This window comes from Triticum urartu, chromosome 6 (genome assembly GCF_003073215.2).
Source record: "Triticum urartu cultivar G1812 chromosome 6, Tu2.1, whole genome shotgun sequence".
Lineage (NCBI taxonomy): Eukaryota > Viridiplantae > Streptophyta > Magnoliopsida > Poales > Poaceae > Triticum > Triticum urartu.
In genome coordinates this window covers 4,322,047-4,346,400 of record NC_053027.1, presented here as the reverse complement: position 1 = coordinate 4,346,400, position 24,354 = coordinate 4,322,047, and the positions used below count along the sequence as shown (strand labels likewise).

Here is a 24,354-nt window from a genome sequence, read left to right as displayed (position 1 = left end):
TAGTGGGCACATCAGTAGACTCATCCACAATACGTGGACGGCGAGTATAATGAAAAGGAAAGGAGGGAAGAGGTGGAATCACTGGAGACGTAGACGGGGAATGTATCGATGAAGGTGGAGAAGGGGGAGATATTGGTGATGAAGGTGCAGAAGGTGAAGATAGCGATGATGAAGCCCGACCTCTCTTTCATCGACGCCATCACGACGCCGGATAATGTCACCCTCCTGCGCGAGTCCCATGCCACACATCGGGCACCGAGTCTCCACTGCGCCACGCCGCCGAGAATCGCCACCATTAATGTGCAGGATGAATCACCGCTCCATCAATTATTCCATCCACTGGTCCCTCAAGCCCGTGTACACCTCCAAGAATGACGCCACAAGAGGTAAACGGCACAATAATGCCGCCGTTATCCAATCTACTGATCTAGGGTTTTCCCCGAAGGTAGCAGATAGTGGCCTGGAACTTCTCAACAGCGATGCCTTCAACAAGGGAACGACACCGAATAGTGCCGCCATCGCCGGCCTCGGCAGCAGCCGCGAGTAGGTGTTCACCCAGATTTGTTCCAATGGCCTCCATCAAGCGTCTTGTGCACGGATCGTCCACCACCACAGCTGCCGCATCGCCGCATCGCCCGTCGCGAGTCCACAACCGCCGACACAGTCCTCCGACGTCCGGGGCCGCCGCGTCGACTGTCACGAGTCCACAGCCGCCGACACAGTCCTCCGACGTCCGGGGCCGCCGCCCCGGGATCCAGCCCTCGCTGGTCGCGGAGTCCTGCCGCCGCACGCCTGATGCGCATCGGACCGGGATGCCGCCGGCCGCGACCAGGCCCCAGCAAGATCTGGGAAGAGGAATCAACCTCCACCGCAGCATCTAGCCACGCGCCGGAGCATCCAAACGCCGCCAGCCCCCGTCCAGTGCCCGCCATGGTGTAACGCACCGAGACCGATGCGCCAGGTGTCTTCCAGTTATTCGATGTTGTTGCCTTGTATTTTGCTTGCGTGTTGCATATTGCCATGTCATCATCCGCATTGCATCGTCATGTTTTCAAAACTTGCATCTGTCCCGGTCTCCCCGTTCTCTCCGTTGTCCGTTCTGAGCCCAGACACACTTGCATGCGCCCGCGGCATGTCCGTATTATTATTTTATAAATGGCCGGAAAATGTTCTCGGAATGGGTTGAAAGTTGGCATGTGGTGTTCTTATGTTGTAGGTAGGCCGTCTGCCAAATTTCATCGCATTCGGAGTTCGTTCGATAGCCCAACGGATAACTATAGCGACATTAGAGTCGGTCTAACGTCGGACGTTTTCGGTCTCCGGAAACCGTGCCTGGCTGCATCTCTCCCCTCTTCTCTCAGACCAACCCGCTCTTCACAATCCGCCAGACCCAGCCTAACCCTCTCTGCGCAGTGCATCGGACCCCTCACGTGCGCGTCCGAAATTGTCCCGGACCCGACCCGGGCAGTCGTCACCGTTGGATCCGGATCATCCTCAAACGTCTACAAAATGTCACCGTTTTTTTATTTGGACTTCCTAGCTATTTTATTCGCGATCGTTCGATTGCGATCGGAGGACGGTATACCCCTAAGTCAACCCACCTACTATATATGTAGTCTATCCCTAGTCCATTTTGGACAACCCTAATTTCTAGGGATCCTACCCTAGCGCCGCCGCCCACTTTCTCCCCAATTTCAGTGCCCGACCAACCACCGCACCCCGTTCCTCGATCCCCTCGCTTCTGCGTCCCCAGACGCGTCCAGCGCCCGCCGCTCGTTGCGACAACGCGCCCACAGGGGCAGCATCGCCGGCCGCCCTTTCCCATCTCGATCGTTCCAGGACCCCGTCGCCTCTCCCTTTCCCTGCCTTTTCCCATCTCCTCAAGCTCTCTCTCAATTTTCTCTCATCTCTCTCGTTTCTCTTCACAGGGACCGACGCCATGGACGCCTATGCTCTACCAGAGTCCACCACCGCCGCAGTTTCGCGTCAGACCCGGCCGGGAACCGCCGGATCTCGCCGCCTCCGCCATGGATTTCTCATCCCCGACCTCTTCTGCTGCTTCTGACGTCCCACCGGCGTCTTCCCGGAGCCCAAGTCCCCCTCGCTGTCCCCTGCATCGCGCCAGACGCCGCCTTCTGCTGCTGCCTTGCCGCCGTCCAGCCGTGCCGCTTCGTCTTCGGCCCCTGCCTCGCGAGCGCTCGATCCCAAGTCCTGCGCTGCCTCCGTTCGAGAGGAGGACGACGAAGCCGCGCCCCGCGTTGACTCCTCGTCGCGTGGATCCAGCTAGGCCTCGTCCCGATCCCAAGTCCGGCGCCCTCCTGGCGCGTCTCGCTTCGTGGCCCAGCGCTGCAGATCCGGCCTGCCAAGCCCTTCCCCGACTGGGCCTCAGCCCGAAGTGAGCAGCCCCCCTCCAGACCCTGTGCATTGTTGGGCCAACCAGATTCAGCCCGTTGCGTGTTTTTTCCTGCTGCTGCATTTAGCTATTTTCCAGAAAACTGCTGTTTTATAGATTAGTCCCTCTAGTTTATGCATATAATTACTCACCAACCGTGCATCGGATTAAAACAATTTATATATGAAACTTGCTTAGAAATTCATCTAGTTTCATAATATGTCACTCTCATCCATGTTTAACATGTTTAAAATGTTGTTTGTTTAAATTTTCTTAATAACTTGCTAAAATGATTTATTTCATAACTAAATAACCGTAACTCGGTTTGTAACAAACTTTATATGTAAATGGGGTAGAAAAATGTCTAGTTTAACATGGTGGCTTTACTTTGCATGTTTAATAACTCTAAAATTGTGTTTAGGGCAGAACAGTTCCAAACCTAATATATGCATATGAGGATTTACCGGAATTGTTGTTCGTTGCTTCCGGCCTCATTTAAGCTTGCCTAGATAGGTAGTTTGATTATGTTTCACCCTCTTGCCATGTTTAACAACATTTAATATTGTTGGGTACATAAACAAGTTCAAACCAAATAAGTCACGTGGTGTTTCGTCAATATGCAACGGAGTTGCATATTGAGCTCCACTTAATTTGTAGTATTGTTTGTGCATATTGCCATGCCATGCTTCATTAAATCGGACATGCATCATACTTGATTGTGCATCATGCCATGTTCATGTGTTGGTTGTTTACTATGTTGTTTGCTCCTTTTCCGGTGTTGCTTCTTCGGGTTGGTTCCGATAACGTCGTATTGTGAGGAACCGTTCATCTACGTCTGTTTGTCTTCTTCTTGGACTCGTTCTTCTTCCTTGCGGGATCTCAGGCAAGATGATCATATCCTCGAAATCACTTCTATCTTTGCTTGCTAGTTTCTCGCTCTTTTGCTATGTCTATGCTGCGATACCTACCACGTGCTTATCATGCCTTCCATATTGTTGAACCAAGCCTCTAACCCATCTTGTCCTAGCAAACCGTTCTTTGGCTATGTTACCGCTTTGCTCAGTCCCTCTTATAGCGTTGTTAGTTGCAGGTGAAGATTGAAGTTTGTTCCTTGTTGGAACATGAAGATGTTATTCCTTATTGGAACATGTTTACTTGTTGGGATATCACAATATATCTTATTTAATTAATGCATCTATATACTTGGTAAAGGATGGAAGGCTCGGCCTTATGCCTGGTGTTTTGTTCCACTCTTGCCGCCCTAGTTTCCGTCATATCGGTGTTATGTTCCCGGATTTTGCGTTCCTTACGCAGTTGGGTTATAATGGGACCCCCTTGACAGTTCGCTTTGAATAAAACTCCTCCAGCAAGGCCCAACCTTGGTTTTACCATTCGCCACCTAGCCTTTTTCCCTTGGGAGTCGCGCATCCCAAGGGTCATCTTATTTTAAACCCCCCGGGCCAGTGCTTGTCTAAGTGTTGGTCCAAACTAGAGCCCCTTGCAGCGCCACCTCGGGGAAACTCGAGGGCTGGTTTTAGTTGTACGGATTGCTTATCCGGTGTTGCCCTGAGAACGAGATATGTGCAGCTCCTATCGGGATGTCGGCGCATCGGGTGGTCTTGCTGGACTTGTTTTACCATTGTCGAGGATGTCTTGTAGAACCGGGATACCGAGTCTGATCGGAATGTCGCGGGAGGAGGTCTATTCCTTCGTTGACCGTGAGAGCTTGTCATGGGCTAAGTTGGGACACCCCTACAGGGATTTGAACTTTCGAAAGCCGTGCCCGCGGTTATGGGCAGATGGGAATTTGTTAACGTCCGGTTGTAGAAACCTGAAGTTGACCTTAATTAAAATACATCAACCGCGTGTGTAACCGTGATGGTCTCTTTCCGGCGGAGTCCGGGAAGTGAACACGGTGTTGGAGTTATGCTTGACGTAGGTTGTTTTAGGATCACTTCTTGATCATACTTTTATCGACCGTGCTTTGCTTTCTCTTCTCGCTCTCATTTGCGTATGTTAGCCACCATATATGCTAGTCGCTTGCTGCAGCTCCACCTCATACCTTTACCTTACCCATAAGCTTAAATAGTCTTGATCACGAGGGTGCGAGATTGCTGAGTCCCTGTGGCTCACAGATACTTCTAAAACCAGCTTGCAGGTGCCGGTGAGACCGTGTAGATGACGCAACCAAGCTCAGGAGAGCTCGATGAAGATCTTGTCCTTTGTGTTGCTTCGTTCTAGTTGATCAGTAGTGGAGCCCAGTTGGGGTCGATCGGGGACCTTTGTCGCATTTGGGGTTCTTCTTTTATTTTGGTTCCGTAGTCGGACTTTGTTTGTATTTGGATGTTGTAATGCTTTATTCATGTATTGTGTGAAGTGGCGATTGTAAGCCAACTATTTATCTCTTTCCCTTATGTATTACATGGGTTGTGTGAAGATTACCTCTCTTGCGACATTGCTTTCAATGCGGTTATGCCTCTAAGTCGTGCTTCGACACGTAGGAGATATAGCCGCATCGAGGGCGTTACACATGGAGCCCCGCACCCCTAGGTCGCCGCGCCCGCAAGTCCAGATCGAAGCTCCCTCGGCCCTCCTCCAGCCGCTAGATGCTCCCAAGATGAGAGGGAAGAAAAGACCTAAGGGAAACGCCCCGCCGCCGCCATCACTGGAGGCGGCGGCGCCAGGGGCGGACGCACATTAGAGGTTGTGGGGGCAGCTGCCCCCACTCGATTTTCTCATCCACGTATACTTGATCGTGCGTGTACTTGTTTGCCCCCACTTGGGCCAGTACCCTGCCCCCACTCAGCCCATTTTCTCGTGTATTTTTAGGAGCCCACAGATTCTAACTAAACTCTGAGGAATCATCCCACCAAAGAATAAGAATTGCTACAGCCCACAGCTTGTACACGTTTCACACATTGCCTTCTCGATCGCAGATTTTCATTAGACTCATTGCATCCCTAACTTGTATACACCCGCACGCCGCCGCCACGCAGGAGGTTTCGCCGCCGCCACGCAGGAGGCGGAAACCTGGCTGCCGCCCACCTAGCCGTTCACGCGACCGTCAGCTTGCCGCCGATAATTGCCGACTTGTCGTCCTTCATCATTCCTGGTCTTGCATTAAGGCGCCGCAGCACATCTTCCATCCCTAAATCTTGAATATGCAATTCCCTAATTTTAATTGACATCAAGGTAAGCCGTATACGTCACGTAGGTTCTTCTCTTTTCATTTTTTTGTTTGTGTGATTTCTATCTTAGAAATCATGTTAGTCTCACCAATTCATATGTATAATTTACTGATTAGGGTGAATAGCCAGTTGGAACATTTTTCTTGAAACATACAAAATTTGTATAAACAACATTTTAGTGATGAGTAAAATAGTCTAGTCCGGCCAGAGCAACTGCAATTCAATTGGGATGATCTATTAATATTTCGTAGTCCCTAAGACGATTCAACTTCATGTATGATGTGTGGTAATTTTAGGAATTCATTTAACATTTCAATTTTTGGCACAGCCATAGTGGGTTTTTTTCTTTCAAAATCTAACAACTACCAAGATACATGAATTAGTTGATTTGAACAATCTTTCTAGAGTTGCTTTATTTATAAAGCCGGGTATGGCTTTTCTCTAAAAAAACAATCTTTCTAGAGTTCCGTTTAAAAGGAAAAGGATTGCATATTACAATCCCAATCAGTATGATGATATAAGAAGAAAATACTTAATGTAGAGGGTCGCCACTCGCGAGCCTCATCCTATAACGTCATGGGTTGGAAGATCAATCAACATTTTAATGGCGATTAGCATGATCAATACGTGGTAATTGGTTGCGGTACAATGAGGCAGAGGACATTGCATTGTGTTGCATTGTATGATAGCGGCATATGTGGTAGTTCATATGGGTGCATATTTTGTTGGTATATCGCCATACATTCTTGCCCCCTCTCAAGTTTTTTTCTAGGTCCACCCTGGGCGGCGCCTCAGGCGGCCGCGCGACGAGGGAGGAGAAGGGGAGGGCGGTGGTGTCGCTGGGAATCGCCCCCCGTGTCGCCAGAGGAGGGCGACGCGGGGGTCCTTCTGGACGGTCGATAAAACCGATGCAAATTTATATGGTTCGGTGTCTGAATTTTTGTCACCGATAACTTGTCATGCTTATTTACTGTAGTTGGATTTCTGGATTGCAAGGCCAAGATACACAAAGGAGATGTTTGCCTGGTTCTAGTTGATTGAGACTCACCTGCTCTTTCTTCGAGGAGACGAATCAAAATGAGCGTTTGAGTTTTATTTTAACTTTTGTTTGACTGGAGAAAATTACTGATTTTTCTTAAATGCTAATCCTATTCTGGATCTGTCATAGAGATTTTTCTTGTCCAGTGTAAACTGAAGATATCTTCCAGATCTTGGACTTGCCATTTCCCACATTTGTCCAATAAGTCGGTCCTCCAGGAAAAATAGGGACTGCAGCGGCCGGGCGAGACAGCCAACCGGTGACCACTACGGCGATGTTGATCTTCTGGCCGAATATTGGCCGTGATGTTTCTCTCTTTTTTTAGCACAGTTTCAGTTTTCATTGACACAGTGCTTCTATACGTTTTGGCCTGCCCCTGTAGATTACTTCTCCTGTTCATGCATTCCTTCAACACATACGTTGAATACTTCAATTCAGTTTCCATTGGAAAAAAAAGAGAATAGTTCGGTCATAGTACTAATGTGCATAGTTCATTTTGTTCATTACAACATAATTCTGCACAAAAACAAGAATTTAAGTAAAGTTCAAACTCTGTGCTGGTTAAGTAGTTATTATGCCGATCGACCCGATATGCGACTCTACTAGTGATGATGATGGATCCCGCTGCTGAGATGATGATTCCCCATCCACTTCCTCTCCCTCCTCATTACTTTGTGTATGGTATATATGCTGGATGGGTGTACATATATGTGTGTGTTGGATAATGGGAGACATCTCAGCCGGTTGATTATTTGTTGTATGCTATATATGCTGTATGGATCATGGATATACATATGTTCAGTGTGTTGAAAGTTTAATTTGCAACTTCCCTTATTGAAGAAATCAGTCCATTGACTTGATATGTTCATTGCTGTTTCAGGGTCGACCCCATTGCTGGACAACTGTGTGTCAAGATGGCAACGGGGACGAAACCCATCGGGTTTTGCCTTCCCAAACCCATCCCCACGAGAAAATCATAAACCCGTCCCCGTCCCCATCACCGTGTGAGGGGCTAGTTTTCTGCCCGTCCCCTAAACCCATCGGGTTTCGGGGAACCCACGATAAAATCAAAATATTTAAACAAACATAGTGGCGACAAAGAATAACATTTCAGCAGCAAAACAAGCACATTTCAGCAGCATAACTTGAGTAAATTTCAACAAAAAACAATAGTAGATGGTTCAACAGCTATATAAGTTCTGATATAGAACTTATAGTTCACAAATCACTTTAAAGTTGAAATCATCATGGCATCTTTCACATCTCCAAGCCTCCAAACGACTATCTTCAAATCTTCCAATGCCAAATCAAAATGCCAAGTCCTAGGGAAGATCAAAATTCGCTCAAGCTAAAGTTAAACATGAGAAAAATATGCAGATTAGTATATGAAATTTGCAAGTACCTGTACTTCACCTGCATTCCCTCTTGAATGTCTTGAAGACAACTCCAAAAGCTTTGTCCTTATTCATTGTCAGCATCTATGAGAATCAAATAAGTAGTAATGAACATCTTATGAAACATTGTAGCAAGATATTGATAAACTTTATGATGATATGTAAAGAAAGACACACATTTATATTTATTTCTTATCCAATCTTGTGAACACATCAAGGCCTCTAAGATTTCGGGGGTAAGATGACTATGGTGGTAAAAAAATAATGTAATTTATGGGTATTGCCGGGTTTCGGGTTCGGGGACTACCGAAACAGGTGTAAACCCACGAAACGTGTCGGGTTGTATAATGTGCCCAACAACAGCCCCGCGGGAATGAAAATATGCCCATCCCCGTCCCCTAATAGGGTAAAAACCCACGGGGACGCGGGTTTCGGGGCCCCATTGCCATCTTGAACTATGTGTGGACGGCAGGAGGCTGCCGCTTTCCGTGCAGCCGTCCGGCTCCATGTCCAAGGTGCTCGGCGACGACAACCTCCTAATCGAGATCCTCGCCCGCCTCCCTCCCAAGCCGTCCTCCCTGCCCCGCACGTCTGCCGTATGCAAGCGCTGGGCCAGCATCCTCTCTGACGGTCTGACCCTTTGTTCCACAAACGCTTCCGCACGCACCACTGGAAGCCTCCTCTGCTCGGCTTCTTTGACAGGTATACTAAGCGCTTCACTCCCATCATGGATTCGCCGGACCGCATCCCTGCCGCCCGCTTGTCGCTGCCCAAAAGCTGCACACCCGACAATGACTACGGGGCCTTCATGGGATGCCGCCACGGCCTCGCTGTCCTAATCAACGCCCGGGTGCGCGAGATCGTCGGTGGAACCCCCTCACCGGGAAACAACACATCGTGGCTTTTCCACGAGGGCTTGACGACGCCTTACCGGGGCATTTATGTACCTGGCATGGTGCGGTGTTGTGTGCTGATGCCGAAGATGGGCATGTCCACGGAGATTGCTTCTCGAGCCTATTTAATTTGGTTTTGCTCTGCTCCGGTGGATACAATAGACAGGCATTTTGTTCTGTCTATGACTCAGCATCTTGTGTTTGGGGAGATGTTTTCTCGACCGTGATAACAAATAATATTTCTGTGTTAAGGGCCAGCATCCTAGTCGGGAATGCACTTTGCTGGTTGATTTCTCAAGGTGGTATCCTTGTGTTTGACATCAAAATTCAGAGCCTTGATGTGATCGATAAGCCGGTAGATTGCCCTGATACAGATGGACCAATTCAGCTCTTACGGATGGAGGATGGTGGACTTGGCCTTGCTGTTTTGTTGAACCTGACCATCCAATTGTGGGAGAGGAAATCTAACTCTGATGATATTGTCGAATGGGTGTTGCTGCGGAAAACCATTCCACTGGAGGGGATGTTACCAAGGAAAATAAATTCTGTATTTTTAGTTGGGTATGATGAGGACACAAATGTGATTGTTCTCTATACGATGATTGGCCACTTCACGCTCCAGCTTGACTCGATGCAGAGCAAACATATTGAAAGTGATAACAGCATATGGTGCAGCACCTGTTATCCCTGCACGAATTTCTATACTGCAGGTAATACCTCCCTGTCTACATTGCACAAGCAAAATAGTTCTGTTAGTTAGTTTCGCTCGTATTCAATGCAGCTGCTTTTGGCATGTGGTTGCGGTAATATTGTTCCTATGAGTAAGGTCTGAACTTGATATATAAGAATACATTGTGTTGTTTGTTTTTTGATGATCTGGTGAACTTACGGTGATCTAAACTCTTATTTGTACTAGGCTACATTATAGCTAGAACATGAATATAACTATTACTTTGATACCTGGCCATTGCTAAGTGCTAACTACAATTATGTTGTAATGATCTTTTCATCCAATTGGAATGAAACCATCTGCTATGTGAAATAGTTAACCAATTGGCGCATCTAGAAGCTTAAAGCTTGTTATGTTTTCTCATTCACTAGTTTGCATTGTAAGTTTAAAATCTATATTGATCGATCTTGATAATAATCGTCAATTCATAGTACCATGTACTCTAGTTTTATAGAGTAGTAGTACTAGTTCATTAATTCCACACAGTTCTATGTAATGCTTTGTTTTGGAACTTAGGTTTTCCAGTCTGTGCATATTTTGTTTTGGCCTTATGGTCATAATTCGTACAAACTCACTAAATGCATTTTTTAACATGTAAACAATCTTACCATTCTTATTATGGCTTTGTTGGTTCATGAACAGGTGATGTAACTTTATCTCTTTTTGTTGCTCTGTTTATATCCTTTTGTTCGGTATTTAATAAGATGACGTGTGATCTCTCTTGTTTGAGGTCTCTACAGCATGAATTTGGTAATTTTCTAACTGTTGTTTGTATTCCAGAAAAGCATACTGATGAGTTAGATACGTGATCTTTCTCTTTGTAGTTCATGATGTTCTCATATGCACTTGATACATGAAGTAAACTTTGGATGACTAGATAATTAGGAAGATCAGTATTTGCCTCTGATGGAGGCATTGAGTCAATGAACTTTTAGTTTGCACTGCGATCGTCTGTACTTATGTAGCAGAAAGCTTCAGAACATGTCGGCTATTTGATGATGTGTAGTGTGCAGTACAAACTACAAATTGATTGCTCTTCTATTGCTGGGCTGATTTTAGCTTTTCCTAATGATGCTGAGACGATTCATCTTTGTATATTGCTGTATATGTCCAGCGGGTAAATGAGTCGATGTTTATTGTTGCAATCATGCACAATTGTGATATATGACTTGATTGGCTTCTCAGCGAGGATGTCTAGTACACATTGGTTTTTGACTGACGATGTTGACTGTTGTGCAGGTGCCGTGGGTTTTTGAGAGCCGAGACGTGGAAACGGCATTCTGCTGTAGGTTCTACCATGTTTGTTTGCTGTGGCGGCTGACATGGCCGACGCTGAAATTAAGCCTCTATGTAGTGTGTTGGTTGCCTGTGAAGTGGACTTGTAGGTTTTAGCTGAGTACTATTATTTCCTAATATCTGTAGGGTAGTTGCTTTGGAATCTTTCGGTTAGTTAGTATGTGTGGTTCGTTTCCTTTATGTCTTCCGAGCAAGCTTTTTGGTCAAGCAAAGCCCAACAACTTGACCATTGTTTGCATTTTTCTGTGTGCATCTTTCTTTCCGACGTCGTTCGTGTATTTCGGCTTTAGATTTCTGCCGGCCGATGACCGTAGCTGAATGTAGATCTTTTTGTTTTGGAGGGAGGGGCCTGGATGTAGATTTCAGACACAGAACTTAGATTTCTGCTGATGATGATCAAACTGAATCCTGGCACAGTTGCGTGCTGCATGTTGGGCTGCTGATGATCAAAGTGCAGATATAGATAGAACCATGGGCTCTTTTTAGTTAACGGACTGGGCTGCTCCTGCTCGTTGCTTGTAACCCCTGCCCCAGTTGCCTACTTCAACCTTCATTATTGGGTTACAATATGACCGTTTAGTACTTTCAAAAGTATCCCCTGCTATGATGTTTTCAGTACTTTCAAAAGTATCCCCTGCTTGATGCATACACTTTTATATTCCGGTGTCTGGATATTCGCCACCGATAACTTGTCATTGTTATTAACTTTAGTTGGATTTCTGGATTGCAAGGAAAATGCTGACAAATAAAAAAAAATGTTGTCAGTTTTTGTTTGAACTTCAAAGAGTTTTTGTTTGAACTCAGAGGAGATGTTTGCCTAATTGGGTTAGACTGACTTGGCTCTTTCTTGGAGGAGACTAATCAAAAAAAAAAATGATGTCAGTTTTTGTTTGAACTTCAAAGAGTTTTATGACTTGGCCTCTGGGGCTACGGCTACGCGCGCATAAAGAAAAATGCTGCCTTCGATCGTTGCTGCTGTCAAAATTAAAATGTTTGGCCGTGATGTTCAGTTTTTTTAGCACAGTTTCAGTTCTATACGTTTTGACCTTTGAGCCATGCCCTGCTGGCCTGCTCCATGCTCCATTCTCAATTTCCTTGCAGTACAGACATGACATTCACAATGTCGTAGCCTGCACTCGACCTGACCTTGTAGATTTTTTTTTCTTGTTCATGCAGTCTTCAACAGCATACGTTGAATACCTCAATTCAGTCTCCATCGCGAAAAAAGAAAGAGAGATAGATTCACTCATAGACTACTGTGTATTGGTCAATTAGTTCATTACAACATAATACTACACAAAAATCAAAAATTTAAGTAAAGTAGTTGAAACTCTGTACTGGTTAAGTAGTTTGTGAATCTTGCTGTGTTGGTGGTACATCAATTGGAAGAAGCATAATAACATGCTTGGCATATAAATAATACTTTCTTCACGGATAATCTCTTGTTGGCCAAGATGGCTGCTTACAGGAAAATCAATGATGACTCGATCAACTGGATGTGTCGCACTCCAATTAGCAATTTTCTTTAGGACACTTTTTCTATCCAAACTGCTGTTTACCATATTAACAGGAACATCAATGGAATAGCTCATGATTGTGCTCATCAGGTTCTCAACTCAAGATTATAATCTGTCCTTAGTTGTACTCATTCCTCTCAAAGCAATTCTTGTTGCCCAACTTTGCTTCATCTTCATAACTTTCAGGTCCAAGGATATGTAATACACGTTGTACTATGCTTTTGAGATGAATGATATCTTGGCGCTTGGCGCCTTCTTGTGTTAAAAAATAAATAAATGAAGAAACTAAAAAATAGTTCTCAAAGTCAAGTTATTTGGTCAAACAATGATCAAAATGGGATTTATAAATTTTACAAAATTGAAAGAAAAAGGGGGGGGGGTATTTTTGAGAAATATAAACTGTGCAAAAACAACTCGTTGAAATATATTACAAGAAAGTGTAGTAAAATAAAAAAAAAGAAAATTTAGAAATATAAGGATATTCATGTTTTTTTAAAATCTGGTATCACAAGAAAAAATGGAAAGAAAATATTGATGCTTCAACAAACATCATGATTTTCCTAAAAACCATGGTTTCCAAAAATGAAATAATCTCACAAAATAAAAAAAATTATGCTTACTATAGTGGTCGTTCCCCACTCCCACTCTCAGCTGTGGACCGGAGAAGTTTCTAAAAAAAAAGCTGCGGAGCGGAGAAAGGAGGAGCGGAGCCGCCGGCGACCTCACCCCACCGCCCCGTCTCCGACAGCCACCCACCGGCAATTCGAGGTCTGTCAACCCAATCTACTCATTCCTCTCCCTCTCCATCTAAACTAGTAACTCCGTTCTTCTTTTCTCTTCTTAATTTTCCCTAGTTGTAAAAGTAAACCCTAGCTAGATTTCCCCCTCCTAATCAAACCCTAACAATCCTCCCCTGCTGCAGCTGTGGGGAGATAGGTGCTTCTAATGGATGCTGCTGCTGAGGTTCCCCAAGGCCAAGGGTAAGAATCCCAATCCAGTTCCTTTCCCTCTGCATTACTTTGTGTACGCTATTATATATGCTCGATGGATGTGCATATGTGTGTGGGATAATGGGAGAAACCAGTTGATTCATTAGTACTCGTTGTATGCTATGCTATTCTATTGATCAAGGATGTGCATATGTATGTTGGATGTTTAATTTGCAACTTCCCTGATGTGCATATGTGTGTCCATTGATTACATTTCTTTTCATACCATGGGCGATCCCATTCCCAGCTCGCCGCGTGTGGACCGGAACAGGCGGCGCCGTTCTATGTCGCTGGCCGGCCCGGTGTCCAAGGTGCTTGGCGACGACAACCTCCTCACCGAGATCCTTGTCCGCCTCCCTCCGAAGCCGTCCTCGCTCCCCCATGCGTCTGTTGTATGCAGGCGCTGGGGCAGCATCCTCTCCGACCCCCAGTTCCTCAAACGCTTCAGCAAGCACCACAGGAAACCTCCTCTGCTGCTCGGCTTCTTAAGAGGGTATGCTAAAAACTTCATTCCTGCCATGGACTCACCTGACCGCATCCCTGCTGCCCGCTTCTCCCTGCCCAAGAGCAGCATACGCTACCACACCGATGAAGCATACATGGGCTGCCGCCATGGCCTCTCTCTCTTAATCAACATGCATAAGCACGAGACCGTCGTGTGGGATCCCCTCACCGGTGAAGAGCGCATCATGGCTTTTCCACCAGGGTTCAACAGTACCTTAATGTGGAGTTACAGTGGCTGGCATGGCACTGTATTGTGCGTCAATGCTGAAGATGGGCATGTCCATGGAGATTGTTTCTCGAGCCCGTTTAAATTGGTTTTGGTCTGCACTGAGTACAATACACCGGCAGTTTGTTCTGTCTACGACTCGTCGTCTGATGTTTGGGGAGATATTTTCTCAACGATGACGATAACAGCTGGAATGTCTAGGTTAAGAAGGCCCATCACCCTTGTCGGGAATGCACTTTGCTTGTTGATTTCTTGAGGTGATGTCCTTGTGTTTGATTTCGAAATGCAAAGTCTTGGTCTGATCGAAAAGCCGGTAGAAAACCATGGAACCGACGACTGGTATTTTCAGCTCTTACAGATGGAGAATGATGGACTAGGTCTTGCTATTTTGTTGGACCTGACTATCAAATTATGGGAGAGGAAATCTAACTGCGATGGTGTTTTCGAATGGGTGCTGCTGCAGAAAACCATTCCACTCGAGGGTATGGTTCCAAGGAGAATGGATTCTGCACTTTTCGTCGGGTATGATGAGGATGCAAATGTGATTGTTCTCACTACTATAACCGGCAACTTCACACTCCAAGTTGACTCGATGCAGATCAAACATATTGTTAAAAGAAACAACATATGTCTTGACACCTTTTATCCCTACAGGAATTTCTATACTGCAGGTAATATGCCCTATCTACATTGCACAAGCAAAAAAGTCAATTTAGTTTGTTTCGCTCGTATTTGTTCCGGTTACTTTTGGTACGTTATTGCGGTAACATTGTTCCTATTATTAGGATTGAGCTAGATACATAAAAATATGCTGTCTTATTTGTTCCTCCGTTGATCTGATCATCTTATGGTTATCTAATTTCTTGTTATTATAGAGCTCCATTAAAGCTAGAACAGGAATATAAATATTGCTTTGATGCCTGGCCATTGCGAAAGGCTAAATACAGTTATGTGCTTGTAATGATCTTTTCATCAGAGGTGTTCTAAAAATTGGAAAGTGGCAATAGCTGCAGTGGTGAAACCATCTGAAGTAATTAAGAAATTGGAACATCAGAAGCGGCTTAAAGCTTGTTATGTTTTCTTATTCACTATTTTTTCTTTGCAAGTTTAAAATTTAACTTGATTGATCTTCATAGAAATCGTCAATTCATAATACCATGTGGTCTAATTTTTATCAAAGAGTAGTACTAGTTCATTAATTTCACGTAGTACTATGTAATACTTGTTATGGAACTCTAGTTTTCCAAGCCGTGCCATTTTCCATTTGTACCCTGAACCTCACATATGGCTTGGCACACAAAAATAAATCTGGAATGAGCTAACAATCTTAAAAGTTTAGTTTTTTTGCCTCGGATGATAGGCGGTGAGTCACCGATCTCGTAATTTCTACTGCGATCATACATACTCCCTCAGTTCGTGAATAAGTGTACATCTAACTTTTGTTCTAAGTCAAAGTTTTAAAATTTCAACCAATTTTATAGAAAATAATAGTAACATATATGACATCAAATTGATATATTATCAAAGTATATTTCAAAACGAATCTAGTGGTACTAATTTGATGTCATAAATACTTTTACTTTTTTCTAGAAAGGTGATCAAAGTTTTAAAATTTTGACTTAAGATAAAAGCTAGATGTACATTTATTCATGGACGAAGAGAGTAGTTATATGGTAAGAATCTTGAAAACATGTCAGCATATAGGTGGCAGTACAAACTAAATGTTCCCTTATTGTTGTTCTCCGTTTGTAGTATTAGCTTGTATACTGGGGTGATTCAGCTTTGGATATTTTTCGTATAATCTGCACTACGGCAAAGTTAATATTTATTGTTGGCGCCGCCTCCTCGCAGCTCCGCTTCTTCTTCTTTCTCACACAACTCTTACTTATAGTTTCTTTCAAGAACACATATGATGAGAAAACTTAACACATACACACGCACACGCCAAGGAGTGAAAGACACCAGCACCAGCTTTGCCGAGAGCTTTCCTCCTTGGTCATACAAACACTACATTTTTGCCCAGTCCTCTCGGCTGCCTTTCTCATTCATTTGCTCAATTTATATAGCCAAGTATAAGACTCAACGCATACACTAGCCAGCCGCCATGCCTGGCCACTAACCCAACTAATCTACCTACATGCAGGCGCACGTACACCACTCATGCAATCTCTCCACGAGACCGCAGGATTTGGCTGCTAACAAACTCATCGATGCTTATGCGGCCGTTGCGCAACCTCCAACGTCCACACGGCCAGCTCTAAACGACCCGCCATGCATGTAGCTAGCCAGCGACGGCTGCCTGCACAACACCCATATACATGGTTTATCCTAACATACTCCCCCTAAACTATGATGTCGCCGTTGACGGAGTTCTTGCAGCGCCCGTCATTGTCGTCGTCACGGCTGTGACCCAGCCCGCGGACCGGACCCGGCGCACCGACGCCGGTCGCACCGCCACGGACCCGACCTGGCGCACTGACGCCGCACCGTGCTCCATCACGACCCGGCGACATATGCCGAGCTCCTTCTCCGCCGGCGACACACGCCTGGCATCCCTCTGCGCCTCGCACGTCCCGTGCGCACCCGACACGCCTGACGAGTCCGACCGCACCAGTGCATCCCACACGTCTTGCGCGCAACCGACGCGCCCGACGAGCCCGACCGCACCAGACGCTCATCGCGCGCCTCCTCCGCGTCCGCCATGGCAGCCGCCAGCGACAAACGCCGGAACGATGTAGCCGAACTCGAGCACAATGGCAACATATGCCTCCTTCCAACGTCAACTGCAAGCTCGTACGCGCGCCCGCGGTCCCTACGCGCCTGACGCGTCCAGCGCGCACCCATAACACGCACCGGTCACGCCCGGCTCACCGCCACGGCTTATTGCCCTGCACCGCTGCGGCCTCAACCGCAGCGCAGCACCTTCATGACGCCCTGCCGCTGTGTGTCGTTGAAGCCGCCACCGCGCAGGTCCTCCGCGGCCTCCTCACCGTGCCGCCGCAGCCACCGCGGCCTCCTCGCCGCACCGCGCACCTCCATAAACCGACACACGGACCAGAGCATTGGGCAGCCTCCGGCGAACTCCGCCACCGCCGGCACGCCTCCGGCATGGCGAACCACGCCAAAACAAACTGGCTCTGATACCAATTGTTGGCGCCGCCTTCTCGCAGCGCCGCTTCTTCTTCTTCCTCACACAACTCTCACTTGTAGTTTCTCTCAAGAACACACATGATGAGATCACTCAACACATACACACGCACATGCCAAGGAAGACATCAGCACCAGCTTTGCCGAGAGCTCTCCTCCTTGGTCACACAAACACTACATTTTTGCCCAGCCCTCTCGGCTGCCTTTCTCATTCATTTGCTCAACTTATATAGCCAAGTACAAGACTCAACGCACACACTAGCCAGCCGCCATGCCCGGCCATCTACATACATGCAGGCGCACGTACACCACCCATGTAATCTCTCCACAACGACCGCAGGATTTGGCTGCTAACAAACTCATCGATGCTTATGCGGTCGTTGCGCAACCTCCAACGTCCACACGGCCAGCTCTATACGACCCGCCATGCATGTTGCTAGCCAGCCACGGCTGCCCGCACAACATCCATGTTTGCCTTATGTTGCCACATTATTTTTGTCACAGTTGCCTAACTTGAGTTGCTCAAATTGTTAGCCATACTTTGCCTTGTCTAAGGGAATCTTGCCACATGTGGGGTTCACTGTCCATAAAAAAATTCTTGCCTTAGGTGTGGCTAAAACCAAACACCCACGTAACTTGGCCAAAGTTGCGTAAGGTGAGGTGTGGCAAAGTGTGGCAATATGTGGCTGAAAACCAAACAGCCCTTTTAGTTCCCCTTGGTTCTGGCTGCCATCTTGACGCTGAGAGATGGGGGGACCTCTAATCTTCAAAGCTCCCTTCCCACTTGAGTCTGGTCTACATTCCTGGGTGGGTGATCCCCCCCCCCCCCACCCCCACACACACACACCCATTAGGGGGAATCCTAGCTGATCATTGCCTAAGGGGATCTCGACTTGGTGCAGATATGGTCATTGTTTTGCTTGTCAATCGCAGATCTGAACACTTTGGTTTTTTTTCCTCGCCTATGCATAACTTTGATCTTATATGACTTTGCTATTTTGTCGGCATGTTTTTGCATGTGTGTGGGTTGATTTGACTGTGTGCATCCACCCTTTGTCAAAGAAATAAAGTAAAAAAGACATTGGTGTCCTTGTACATAGCAGCAAGCAATTTCTCAAGTAGAAGCCACATGGAAGGGCAAAAAAGGAAAAGGAAAGGGAGAAAAAGAACAGATACACTTTGTCCTTTAGTATCAGCCTGTGCGTTCCCCGACGGCACCCAGCGCTGGCGGCCGCCCATACAACCGGCACCGCATCGTGCCCGCTCGCCGCCATCTTCCCGGCCTCCGTAGTTCGTCCCAGCCCCAACCTCCCTCCGCGCTCCACCGTTCAGCCCTACCCCGAGCTCCTCCCGGGCACCGACGGCGGCCTTCTAGCACGGCTCCTCCGGGAAGAACGGTGAGCAAGGCCAACAGCGCCACATGCCTTTTCCAAAGGTGCTATGTCCCGAAAGATGGTTGCAATGGCATAGCACGGCACTGTGCGTTGACGCCGAAGCTGGACATGTGCACGGTGATTGCTTCTCGAGTCCGTTCAAATCGGTTTTGGTCTGCGCCTGCTGCACGCATGCAATTGGTGTTGTCTACGACTCGGCTTTTGGTGTTTGGGGAAACTTTTCGTAATGATGCTGAGATGATTCATCTTGGGATATTATTGTATATGTCTGGAAAAATGAGTTGATGTTTATTGTTGCTGTTGAAAATATGAGATGGATGAATATTGTGTTGTTTCTGTTGTATTGATCTGACCCAAGTGTGGGGTATATATAGAGTACAATATGAGGGAGAGAGACTTGGAGTAGAGGGCAAGTCGTACACGATTTAATCCTATTCTATCTCTAACTCCTAATCTCTAACTTAAACATAATTATACTTCTAACATTCCCCTTCAGTTGTAGCGGGAGTGAAGCGGACGAGTACGACTGAATTTGAAGTCTTGTGTTTTCGTCATCTTCTCCGCTGCGCCATCATCAACTGCGTCTCTGATGGGTCGGCACCTAGGGCGGTGACTGCGTCCCCTTCTGGTGCCTTCTTTGTCTCTCCTCTCTTTCCTCCCGCAGTCACAACGGGAGTGGCGTGGACGCTAGTGACGACGCAGACGCTGTTGACTGGAGTTGTTGCCGATATGTTGCTGTAGACCAAACCATTAATATCGGTGTCGTAGTAGCCGATCATGCTGATGTAGCCGTGGTCGATATTGTCGTGGTCGATGGTGTAGTCGTCGTGAATGATGAAGCCGCACAAAGCCAGAGGCACAAAAAAAAAGCGCTATGACGGAGCTGCAGACGTGGACAATGCACCTTGCGGATGTCAGCGGGTGCCGTCGGCGATGAGTCCAGCGGTTTTGCCAAGACCGGAGAAAGCCCATCGGGCACACATCGGTTTTGTCAGAACCGTGTGGCCATGTAGGGGTCGTCACTATAGTGACGCCATGTCGATGCAGTCGTGTCGTCGTGGATGACGCGGTCGATGCGTCATCGTGACGCGATTATTGCCGTCGTCAAGGTCGCGTCTTGCAGAACAATCTGTCAGATGATGCTAGGTGTCTATCTTGTGGACGAGGCAGCGGTGGTGTGCTGACGAACTTGTTGATGAAGACCATGTTGATTAAGACCTTGGCGATGAAGTGTCGGCGATGGCGTTGCAGCAGCATATCGACGATGATGAGTCGCTTGAAGGCGTCCCTCGCGGCGACCAAGTGTCGATGTCGTGTCGTGCCGAAGAAGTCGATGAATAATTGCGTCGCTTTCCACACCGGCCTGGCATGTGGATGATGCATGTTGATGTCGCTTCTCGTAGATGTACTCGACGAAGTTCTATATGACGATGTGGTCGTACAACTCGGTGTTGATGTTGGGCTCGACGAAGAATAACTGTGCAGATGGCGTGTCGATGTAGCATGCTTGGGGCGCCCGCGGCTGATGCTGGCATAGTGCCCTCCCGTGATCCGAGACAAACTCTTGCATCGTAGTCTCGTGGAACATAACTCTCGATGGAGTCTGGTGCTCGTAACGTTTGCGCCTAACGCGGGCGGCTCGCCGCCTGGAGTTGATGGAGTCCGTGTGCGCAGGAGGCCGGTTGGAGGTGCAGCGAGTTCAAGGATTGCATCTGCCGGGTCGAAGCTGACTTGCGCCTGAGCTGGAAGGATACCCGTGCCGCCGCAGGGCGTCGCTGATTGAAGCCGGCTCTCCAGCGCCTAGGCTTGGTGCGCGCCTGCTGGATCATGCACGTGCCGCCGTGGAGAAGCCACGCGATTTTGGTCTGCTCGACGAAGCTTGCGGGGCCGGCTCGGAGAAGACTCGGGCGCTCGATGTAGTTCGCTCGGACGGCTCGTGGGTGGCTGTAGACTTGTATGGCTCGGCGATGTGTCGGCTGCCGAAGTAGGTTGGCGTCGCCGCCGTCGCCGCCGCACGGATCTGCGGGATTTTCTTTGTCGAACAGGATCAATTTAATACAAATTTATCTGGCTACTGAAAAAAGAAATAAATCTAACTGAATATCGAAAATTGGAATTGACCTAATCTATAAAAGTGATCTAATCTATGGAATCGATATAATCTTTCGATCAATCGGGTGCCGCGTCCCCGAGGAGAGGAGATTAATCTCCCCAGGGGCGGCGTGCTGCGGAAGTGGTGAAAGGTCCTAGGATTGGCATCGTGAGACTAACCGCTCTAATACCATGTTGAAAATATGAGATGGATGAATATTGTGTTGTTTCTGTTGTATTGATCTGACCCAAATGTGGGGTATATATAGAGTACAATATGAGGGAGAGAGACTTGGAGTAGAGGGCAAGTCGTACACGATTTAATCCTATTCTATCTCTAACTCCTAATCTCTAACTTAAACATAATTATACTTCTAACAGTTGCAAATCATGCACAATCGTGAGATATGACTTGATCGGCTTTTCAGTGAGTGTGCCTTGCTCACATTCGTTTTGATTGATGATATCGATTTTTGTGCAGGCATCAGCAGTTCTCTTGGAGTTGCTAAGACGTGGAATTAACTATCTGCTGTAGGTTCTACGCTGAAATTAACCCTCTCTGTAGGCCTGTGAAGTGGGCTAGTAGGATTTAGTTGTGCAGCCAGTAGTCAAGTTATCAGTTTGGTTAGTGTCTTGCTAGTTGCTTTGGAATCTTTCAGTTAATTGCTATGCTGCATGTGATTCATTTGCTTTATGTTCTTAGCAAGCTTATTCGGTCATGCAAAGGCCAATACCCATGGCATTTTTTGTGTATTCCGGCTTCAGATTTCCGCTACTGATTGATGGCCAATACCCATGGCTGCATTTAGATCAATTCGGATTTCTGCTACTGATGATCAAAGTGAAGCCTTGTTGAACTGCTGCTGCTTCCAAATCCGGAATAAATTATCGACTGCTTTGCCATCTTTGTTAACCAAACATACATACATTCCATCCAGACAATTTATTACACTTTATTTATTACTAGCACACAAAGATCATCAGCAGCAAAATAAAAAAAACACATATTTCCTTTTTGTTCCCTTTTGAATAAAACATGAAGTGGAATATTTTTTAGTAGAACGGAGTTTTTTTTTTGATACAATTGTAGAACGAATGTGATTTTTTTTCTTAGGGCAAGCATCAAGCTTTATTAGGAAACAGTCTGGGCTAAATCGGCCAATACAGAATCAGCTACACAAGCTTTATTACTAAACTGTTTTTAATTTTTTGAGACAATAGTAGAACGAAGATGAAACTGTTTTTATTTTGAGACGACGAAGTATGAAATTACGAGTACATGGGCTTTGTCTTTTGGACGTGTCTACCGAGCAGCCGTTGGCTCGGTAGCACTACATGGCAGCCTTCCCTTTTTAGTGTGTTTTTGTCCTAATCAAACAAAGTATAAAAATATTGTGTCCTCTGGCAAGAAAAAGACAAAGGCCATACAACGTGTTTAAAAAATTTGCGAAAAGCACACACGCGAACAAGTGTGAACGCATTTAACTTGGATTTTAAAAATTTTAAAAAGCCACAGCGTTTGAACCGAACATCGGAATTAAGACCTGCTTTCACCGTTGATAAATTCTTGATTGCTTTGCTGTCTTTGTCAACCAAACGTACGTACATCCATACAGACAGTTTATTTATTACTAGCACACAAAAATCCATGCAAAATTTTAAAAGCACACATATTTCCTTTTTGTTCTCTTTTTGAGCAACACACGAAGTGAATTGTCTTTTTTAGCAGAACGAAGGTGATACTGTTTCAATTTTTCAGAAGACGAATTATGAAACTATGATGAGTACACGGGCTTTGGTTTGACGCTCTCACCACAGCAGCAGTTAGAACCATGGACTCTTTTTCAGTTTAGCAACAGATTAGGCTGGGCTTGGATGGGCCAATGTTACAGGGCAGGCTGTGCTTACAAATCAGGCCACCCCTTTCTTCTTCCTCTCCTTCTCCATCCAATCTACGCAGTAGCTATTCCTTTTTCGTTTCTTCTTAATTTTCGCTTGTTAGTAAACCCTAGCCAGCCAGATTTCCCCGTCCAAATAAAACCCTAACATTCCTCCCCTGCTACCAGCAGCAGTGGGGAGAGAGGAGAGAGGATGCTGAGATTCCCCAAGGCCAAGGGTAAGATTCCCCATCCAGATCCTCTCCCTCTTTGTTTTTGCGCTATATATGCTGGCTCGATGGATGTGCATATGCGTCCATTGATTACTTGTTGTATGCCATGCAATGCTGTATAGACCATGATTGTTCATACGAAACTGCTCTACAAACGACAAAACGCGGACGACGTGTGGAGGACTACAAATCCAGCGGCCGTTGCTCTGCTCTGGACATGCATGTGTGCGGCCGGCTTAGCACTGTCGTCAGGAGTCGCCTGAATTTTTTCGTCCGTATAGCAATGCTGTTGTTTATATGTGTGTTGGATGTTTGCAACTGCCCTTACAGAAGAAACCAGTCCATTGATTGCATTTGTTGGTGTCTGTTGCTGTTTCAGGGTTGATCCCAATACGGGACCGCCATGGGTAGACGGCAGGAGGCTGCGGCGTTCCGTGCTACAGGTCGGCCCTGTGTCCGAGGTGCTTGGTGACGACAACCTCCTCATCGAGTTCCTCCTCCGCCTCCCTCCGAATCCGTCCTCGCTCCCCCGTGCGTCTACCGTATGCAAGCGCTGGGGCAGCATCCTCTCGGATCCCCAGTTCCGCAAACACTTCCGCAAGCACCACCGGAAGCCTCCTCTGCTCGGCTTCTTTGAAGGGTATGCTGACCGCTTCACTTCCATCATGGACTCGCCCGACCGTATCACTGCGGCCTGCTTCTCCCTGCCCAAGAGAAGCACACCATACAGCAACCATGGAGAATACATGGGCTGCCGCCACGGCCTTGCTGTTGTAATCAACACGCAGGTGCGCCAGGCCGTCGTGTGGGACCCCCTCACTAGCCAACAACACAACGTGGCTTTTCCACCAGGACTAGACGACGCCTTTACAGAGAGTTTCCGTATGTGGCATGGCGCGGTGTTGTGCGCTGATGTCGTTGACGGGCATGTGCATGGAGATTGCTTCTCAAGCCCGTTTAAATTGGTTTTGGTCTGATGCAGTGGATACAATACACAGGCATTTTGTTCTGTCTATGACTCGGCATCTGGTGTTTGGGGAGGTGTTTTCTCGACCGCGATATCACATATAATTTCTCTGTTAAGGCCCAGCATCCTAGTTCGGAATGAACTTTGCTGGTTGATTTCTAGAGGTGATATCCTTGTGTTTGATTTCGAAATTCAGAGCCTCAATTTCATCGAGAAGCCGGCATGCAACTATATTTCTGATGGGTGTTTTCAACTCTTACGAATGGAGGATGGTGGACTTGGCCTCGCCATTTTGTTGGACCTGACCATCCAATTATGGGTGAGGAAATCTAACTGTGATGGTGTTGTCGAATGGGTGCTGCTGCAGAAAACCATTCCACTTGAGGGGATATTTCCGAGGATAATGCATTCTTTATTTTTCGTCGGTTATGACGACTGGAAATTTCACACTCGAAGTTGACTCTATGAAGATCAAAC

At 46.7% G+C, this 24,354-nt stretch overlaps 2 pseudogenes; both read left to right on the top strand.

The window, feature by feature from the left end:
• Nucleotides 1-108: 108 nt before the first annotated feature.
• On the top strand, nucleotides 109-9,133 carry LOC125514032 (annotated as a pseudogene).
• A 170-nt stretch (nucleotides 9,134-9,303) lies between these two features.
• On the top strand, nucleotides 9,304-14,374 carry LOC125514030 (annotated as a pseudogene).
• The last annotated feature ends 9,980 nt before the right edge of the window (nucleotides 14,375-24,354 follow it).